Source organism: Ursus arctos, unplaced genomic scaffold (genome assembly GCF_023065955.2).
Source record: "Ursus arctos isolate Adak ecotype North America unplaced genomic scaffold, UrsArc2.0 scaffold_10, whole genome shotgun sequence".
In the NCBI taxonomy this organism is placed as follows: Eukaryota; Metazoa; Chordata; class Mammalia; order Carnivora; family Ursidae; genus Ursus; species Ursus arctos.
The window spans coordinates 46,118,782-46,127,874 of NW_026622764.1; positions in this window are offsets into that span (position 1 = coordinate 46,118,782).

The following is a 9,093-nucleotide window of genomic DNA, read 5'->3' on the forward strand; positions in this document are numbered from 1 at the left end:
CTTAAAAAAAAAAAAAAAGGAACTTTGGAGCCTAACTTTATAATAATAGAACTAATTCATGATTGGAAAAATTTGATGTCATAAAAGAGTGGAACTAATTTCAGAATCAAAGTTCTTATCCAAGTAAACACAATTATCTAATTTTAGATATCATTGTGTGCAAATGTTAAATATAACTTTTTTTTTTCCTGGCTATAAGCACAAAACATCCACTTCATCTTATAGCACTAGAGTTTTCTTCACTGACGTAATTTATAACAACAAAATAGGTATCTTTTAACTTGAAGTACTTAATAAATGCCTGCAGTGTTTGTATTAATAAATGTGTGGCAATTATTCTTTCCCATGGTTATATATTCTGTGTAACATATAAGGCAGATATTTTGTTTATATATAAATTTGTGCTATATATGAAATATATTAATACAAATAATTTTTAAATGTATATTATATATCAGTTATAAATGTTATATAGTCTTGATATGCTGAGTATTTTTTGACCTATTTGGATGGTTACATTGAAGTTAAATATGAAAAACATTTAATATAAAGAGATATTTGCATAAAAAATGAACTAGACAAGATGTTACAACCTTCATGTAACTCAAAATGAATCATATATTTACCCTTAAAACACAAAACTACAAAACTCTTAGAAGATAACTTAGAAGAAAACCTATATGACCTCGGGTATGCTGATGCTTTTTAGATATAACACAAAGCAAATAGACCATGAAAGAAATAATTGATAAGCTGAACTTCATTAAAATTGAAAACTTCTGTTCTATTAAAGGCAATGTCAGGAGAATGAGAAAGCAAGCTACAGTTGAGATAAAATATTTGCAAAAGATACATCTGATTAAAGGACTGCTATCCAAAATATACAAAGAAGTCTTAAAACTCAACAGTTAGAAAACAAATAACCCAATTAAAAATGGGCCAAAAACCTCAACAGATAGCTCCCCAAAGATATACAGATGGCACATAAGTATATGAAAAGATTTTCCACATCATATGTCATCAAGGAAATGTGAATTAAAACAACAGTAGATACCACTGCCTACTTACTAGAATGGCCAAAATCCAGAACACTGATAGTACCAAATGCTGGTGAGAATAAAGAGGAGCAACAGGAACTCTCATTCCTTGTTGGTGGGAATGCAAAATGATACGGTCACTTTGAAAGACTGACAGTTTCTTACAAAACTAAACATACTCTTATCATCTGATCCAGTAATCACACTCCTCGGTATTCACCCAAAGGAACTGAAAACTTATATCCACACAAAATGCTGTATGCAGATGTTTGTGGTAGCTTTATTCATAATTCTCAAAACTTGGAAGCAACTGAGATATCTTCCAGTAAGTAAATGGAAAAATATGGTATATCCAGACAATGGAATATTATTCATTGCTAAAAAAAGAAATAAGCTATCAAGCCATGAAAACACAAGGATGAAGGAATCTTAAATGCATTTTAGTAAGTGAAAGAAGGCAATGTAAAAAGACTACATACTGTATGATTCCCAACATGTGACATTGTGGAATAGGCAAAAGTATGGAAAGCGTAAAAAGATCAGTGGTTTCCAGGAGTTGGTGGAAGAGGGAGGAACAGGCAAAGCACAGAGGAAATTCTAGAGCAGTGAAAATACTCTGTACAATACTATAATGTTGAATACATGTCATTAAACATTTGTCCAAACTTATAGAATGTACAACACCAAGAGTAAACTATAATGTAAATCATAGACTCTAAATGATTATGATGTGTCAGTGTAGGTCCACCAGTTGTAACATACGGATTGTTCTGGTGGGGAATGTTCATAATGGCTGTGTCTATACACGTGTAGGGGCTAGAGGTATATAAGAAATATCTGTACTTGCCCTTAGTTTCATGCTCTGAACCTCAAATTGCTCTAAAAATATAAAGTCTTTTAAAAAAATTTAATGTATACAAAATCACAGAAATAAAAAAAAGGGAAGAGAATGATATTTGGAAATTTTGGATAATTTTGTAAACTATTCTATTAAAAAACTTTCATCTCTGAGATTTATTTGAAATGATTTTATGAAGCTAGTATTATTACCTTCTTACCAAAACCAGAAAAAAACGCAGCAACAAAAACAAAACATCTAAAAGCCAGTATCCCTCAAGAATATAGACATAAAAATTCTTAAACTATTAGCAAATCAATTTTAGAAATATATAAAAAGAATTGCATGCCACGACTACTGGGATCTATTGCATGGATTCAAGGACTAATATCTAAAAATGTAAAGAATTCTCAAAAGTCAACAATTAAAAAAATTCTATTAATAAACTGGTAAAAGGAGAAACATTGTACTGATTCACCCAAAAGGATACGTGGAAACACACAGGAAAAAATGTTGACTATCAGTAGCTATTAGGGAAATGCACATGAAGACCACCACGAGTTATCCCTACACACCTATCAGAACAGCCAAAACAAGTGCCAATTTCAAATGCTGGCAAGAATATAGAGAAACTTGATCTCTCATACATAGTAGTGGGTTTGTACATTGGTACAGCACTCTGGAAAAAACAGTTTGGCAGTCTGGAAAACGTTTATACATTTACATAAAATTCAACAATCACACTCCTTGGCACTTATCTTAGAGAAATGAAACATATATAACCACACAAAATCCTGTACACTAGCAGCCTTATTCATATTCAATAGCCAAACACAGGAAACAACCAATGTCTTCCAATAGGTAAAGGTTTATCCAGTCTGTGGTGGTGTAGCCATTCCATGGGATACTCAGCAAAAAAAAGTAAGTGTGAGCTATTATTACATGTAGCAACTTGGATACATCTCAAGGGTATTATGTTCACCGCAAAAAGCCATCCCAGAAACGTCATAAAATATCTGATTCCATTTATATAACGTTCTCAAAATGACACAATTTTTGAGACGGGGAATAAATTAGTGGTTAACAGGAGTGAGGATAGTGGAGGGGAAGTACATAAAGTGGTAACGAGAGATCTTTGCAGTGATGAAATAGTTACGCATCTTGCTTGTAGTAGTGCTTACACGAAACTACATGGGATAAACTATATAGAAGTATACACACATGTTTACCAATGTCAATTTCCTAGTTTTAATATTAGGTTCTAGTTACATGAAATATAATCATTGGGGGAAGGGTACATGGAAACCTCTATTTTCTATTTACAATTTCTAGTGAATTTAAACTTTTTAAAAAATAAAAAGTAAAACAAACTGAAAACCCCCATATTTATGGATATTAATGTCTGAATGTAGTCTTCACAGAAGGGAGTCTTGGGTATAATCAGGACTGAATATACGATACTTGAGTTTAGTGTACTGGCTTTTGGTCAATTACCTGGTTTTTCTGTAATTAAATACCTTAATACAAACAATAACAGACAAGCAGATAACAACGAAATCTCTTAAATTCCAATGTTTACCTTTCCTGGCTGTCAGTAGATTTGACATTCTGTAATGATTCAAAATAGCTAGTTAGAGAGGCAGAAAAATTTTATTCTTTAAAACATGTTTTATGTAGTGTTAAATCATGCAGAATGCTTTGAAATAAAAGATTATGCTGGATTTTTTTAAACACATATTTACTTTTAACAGGAATGAAATTAATTCAAATTGATAGAGAAAGCGAGGATGGTGAACTTCATTGCCCAGATGGAAATTGAACAAATACAAGCAATCCATCAGAGCTGTCTTAGCACAAAACAAAATTATTCATTAAGGAACATAAATGTCTTGTTTATTCCTCTTTTGGAAAAAAAACACATAGCATACTAAAATATTCTGCTTTCAACATATAACTACATAAATATGCTATTATATGTAATATGAAACAAATTTCCTGATTATTAAATATTGTGTATATAAAAGGAAAATCATCCATTTTAGCCTCATTTTCTGAAAGTTTCTTTTTCGCTGAAATGTTTTTAAAAAATAACTTAGCTTTAAAGTATAAGATATTCAGACATCTGGAAAATTTAAGTCTAATCTAGTTCTACCATTATAGATACATGGGTTCTGTATTATCACATCCTTTCTTCGCCATTTTCTGTTAAGAGAATCAACTTCAATATATTATACTATCACCTGAGAGATTTTTTTTATAACTAGCTGACCAAGTTAGAACTTTTGTTTTCAACTCACAATGATAAAATAATCCTTTGTGAATATAATTGCAAGTTTTAATATTTAGCACTGTGCCATTCTAATTCCTAGATTCATTCTGTCTGGTGCGGTTGCTAGGGTTGTTCTGTTTTTGTACTAAAATGGGGCTCTTTGCTTTCTGTAACTCAACTGTAGAGACACCCTGTTGCTCTTTGTGGTGGTGATCAAATTCTAAGTTATCCCCTTCCTGTACCTGTAATTACAACTTCAACTATCAAATAAAACCTGGTTTTTAGCTCCTTTCAGGACCTTAAAAAAGGGCTGAAACAATCAAACAACAAAAATGGCAAGATTAGCTCTCTTTTACCCATTACAGGGGGCCTTATAATCCCAACTGGGGAAAGAAAGGTATAGCTGTATTCCTAGTACATCAGCTGGAAAAGGACTGTCCTGGTTAGACTGAGCAAAAAAGATACTTATTAAAAACACTGAAATCTATCATAAATTGAAGAGACAGTGGTGTTTTTACAGTTCTAGGGTTCCTTTTTTTTAGTATAGTTGACACACAATTTATATAAATTATACAAATTATAATTTATATATATATATATTTATATATATATAAATACTTGACCTTCACAGTCATTACAAATAGGTCAGCTCTATTGCCCTGTGAGCCATGTTTTCTTAAGCCCCCTTCTTCCAGCAGATTGTAGGCAACTGTTAATCACAGCATCTGCATTTTTCAGAATAGAATGGTAGACGGCAATCTTATGCTTTTTTTCTTTAGGTGGCTCCTGTAAGTATAATTTCAGTCCATTATAGTACCGGGAGTGGCAAATGGACACCCTGTCTTCTAGCTTCTTACCGAGTATATAATTCCTTTTTCATTTTTGTTAAAATATAAGGTATCTTCGTGGTTATTAAATAATACTTTTGCCTTTTAAGAATGCTCAATCCTGTAGTAATTACTTGCTCTGAGAATGTACATTTGTCTATTTAAGCTTTATGCTACATCTTTTCTTTGTGAAAAGTACAAATCTGAAAACATGTAGTCACTTACATGTTAGAAAATAAAATCAATTTTTGATATCTTTAAATGACTATAAAAATCCACATACATATAAATATACTTACAAACTCAGATCCTAATTTTGCTTGCAAAAATATTAAAGACTAAGAAATATTATTAATCTTTTCTTCAGTAATGTTGTAGGTTTTAATTATGATGATTATAACCTGTGCTTTCAAAATATTTCTGTAGGACAGGAGAGTCATCAGGCCACAGTGCCTGTAAGCCCAGTTGGCAAACTTTTAAGGTGGAGTTAGGAAAAAATTATCTATATCCTTACTTTCTCCTGAAGCAATGCATCTGAGCACAAGGACAAATTTTCCTCATAGAAGACTGGAATTTCACTCAGATTCTGTGAGGAAATGCACTTGTCTGAAAAAGTAGCCAAGCAAATATATCAAAGTGCTACTGGTATCTCAGCTCTCCTGCGGGAGTAGCCAAAAGGATTGAGAGATACTCTCCGCAAATGGAAAAGATTCAGTAATGATAGTTCAGCTGCTAAACAATGGTAATATCACAGAAAGATCTGCAATTAATTTTTGGAATTACATACTTAGCTGATTTTTATACTTTAATTTCACCCTGGAAGACAATTTTTCTGCAGGTAAATCAAGTTACTCGTAATTGAGTGTGAATAAATGAATAACATCACCAGATTGTGCTATTCTAGAGAAGCAAAATTAATATACTTTTCAGATGAAACTTTGTAAGAGTTAACAATAGCAATTATTATTAAATAATAGTTGAGTTTGTTCAAATTTCAGACATGATACGTTGTCCTAGAACATAGAGGGGAAAATTGCTAGCAAAAGCAATGAATTGCCCAGGGATGTGTATTTTTTGACTTCTGATTCAGTGTTGTGAAAGCAGTGTTATCTAGGCATTTTAATACTTTATTGCAGTATAAGCAGTATCCCAGGGCTTGTCTTACACCTTATCACATATCTTTATTAACTGTATATATACTGATACTGAAGGAATTTTAGTTCACTAATGAGCTTAAAGGGATAGTTTTCAAACAGTTCTGTGAGGCAATGGAGTGTTATACAAAGTGACTAGGGGAGGCTGCAGATAATGGGGACAATGGCACATGGCTTTTATTTGCATTCTAGAGTAGGCTTTTTTGAAAAAGTAAGTTTACTGAAAGATTTTAATTTCTAAATAAATATTTGCTAAGCTAATCATAAAACAAAGTGCAACAAAGAAGTCTAAGAAGGTAATACTATGAAACTATAAAATTCAATTTACAAATATTCTGTGTTCTTAGATAATACAATTCAGGGCATTTTAAATTTTGCTGTGTATAACAAAGGTGTAGTTTTCTTTAAAATGCAGATGTCCAAACTTAATGCCCTGAGATAATAATTTAGTAGATGCCCATCAGGATTTTCATAGACCATATTTGGGGAAAGGCTGATTAAAGACATCATCACTTCTTCATCGCCAGTTTCTATCAGCTCTTTCATTCCTATTCACACTTTCCCTTATAACCTAGGGGTATAATTACATATGAAATGTACTTACATGTAACTACATTGCAAGTGGCTGTGACTATATTCCCTCCCTGCAGGTTCATGTTTGAAGGAGAAATAGAAATGATGCTGGTGTTCCAGATTTAGTAACTATAATTCTTAATTTCTATTAACATCATATACAATCACATTTAAAAATAAAAAGGAAATAGATATAAAGAAAAATACTATGTACAAATAATGGTTTGAAAATATTCTGTATATTGCTAGAGAAATGAAATGTAATTTTCACTAGAACATTATATTTAAAAGATCCTGAAATGTAGAATGGGACACAGCTCATTACCCTTTTTAAAAATTATTTTTAGAAAGATGTTATTTAAATTATTTCTGTGAAACTTTGTAATGCCTTTCAAAATACCATGAAATATGCTTACAAGTAATTTAGTCTATTACATTTTTTTTTAATCTAGAAAGGGCACATGCACATTTCTGATTTTGCCTAATTCATTCCTCCATTGCAACCTCATACAACATACTACACTAATCAGTAATGTGTTTATATCCACAGTCAAGTGATTTAGGGATCTAACCATCACAACATTTCCAGGCTAACGAATACACTTGCCGCTGAGATACTGTGGGTAGAAATGTTACTATGATTCTCTGAAGATGTGAGCATATTTAAGAGCTACTATCTTCAAAGGTCTGTACTACAAACAATTTTATGCTTCATTTCCAGTGTACTTAACCTTTATTAAATAATAACTATTCTACAATAATCATGTGTGAGTTAAAGCTGTTATTGGGCTAAATGAATCAAAGATGAAAATGTTACATATTCATTCAAGAAATAAATTCATGGAAAACTTGTCATATATATAATTTTTTGTAGATATTATTGTATTTTGTGCTATTGTAATGCACTGAGGATTTTTGAAGACGTACTAAGCCAAAGTGATCTAGGGAGGAATTCATAAAACAAGTGACTTTAGATGATAAAAATATTTATCCTATGTATGCTATTCATAAGTTATCATTAGGTTAGTGTTATACTTTATCTCTTTTTTTTTAGATGAGAGGGCTGAAATGAGCCAAAGAAGAGTGGTTTCAAATATGCTTGTTTAGAGGGACGTGATTTATTTTGTAAAGATGATTTTATCTAATGTTCTAATTATGTAATTGTTTTAATTATCTTGTTTTCTATTGCTGAAAATTTTGCACATATTCTGTGTTTGGAGGAAAATGGAAAGATGAACAAAAATAACACAAGATTATATAAATAGAGCCAAAAATATAAACCCATTATATATCTGGGATTTCATACTCTTTAAAAATATTTTTTGTGTTTCTATATTTGTAAATATGAGTGTTTTTAAATGATCAGTATTTTGTTGTTTTTACAAAAAGTGAATCGAGACTGTCCTTTCCCCATTCTGTATTCTTGTTTCCTTTGTCATAAACTAATTGACCACATAATCATGGGTTTATTCCTGGGCTCTCTGTTCTGTCCCATTGATCTAAGTGTCTATTTTTGTGCCAGTACCAGACTGTTTTAATGTCTACAGCTTTGTACTATATCTTGTGGAAAACAGTATGGAGGTTCCTCAAAAAATTAAAAATAGAAATAGCATATAATTGAATAATACTATTACTTGGTATTTTCCAAAGAAAACAAAATTTGAAAAGATATATGCACCTCTGTTTATTGGAGCATTATTTACAATTGCCGAGATATGGAAGCAGCTAAAGTGCCCACCTATAGATGAATGGATAAAGAACATGTGGTCTGTATATATACAATGGAATATTACTCATCCATAAAAAGGATGTGATCTTGTCATTTTGGACAACATGGATGGATCTAGAGGGCTTTATGCTAAATAAAATAAGTCAGTCACAGAAAAACAAATACTGTATGATTTCACTTATACGTGGAATCTAAAAAACACAACAAATGAATAAACAAACATAAAGCAGAATCAGGCCCATAAATACAGAGAACAAACGGATGGTTGCCAGGGGAAGGGGGATGGAGGATGGGTACAATTGGTGAAGAGGAGTGGAAGGTACAGGCTTCCAGTTATTTAATGAGTAAGTCATGGGAATAAAAGGTACAGCATGGGGAATAGAGCCATTGGTATCCTGATAGCATCTCATGGTGACAGATGGTGGCTACAGTTGTGGTGAGCATAGCATAATGTATGGATTTGTTGAATCACTATGTTTATACTAGAAGCTATTGTGATTTCATGTGTCAACTATACTCAAAAAAGAAAAGAATAATAATGAGGCCAGTTATGACCTCTTTAAATTTTGTACTTGCTTTATTTTAAAATATAAAGCTAAAATAGCTGTTTAGGTATTTTTAACAGATGATAGAATACATTTTATCATTTATTTGAAAAAATTTAAT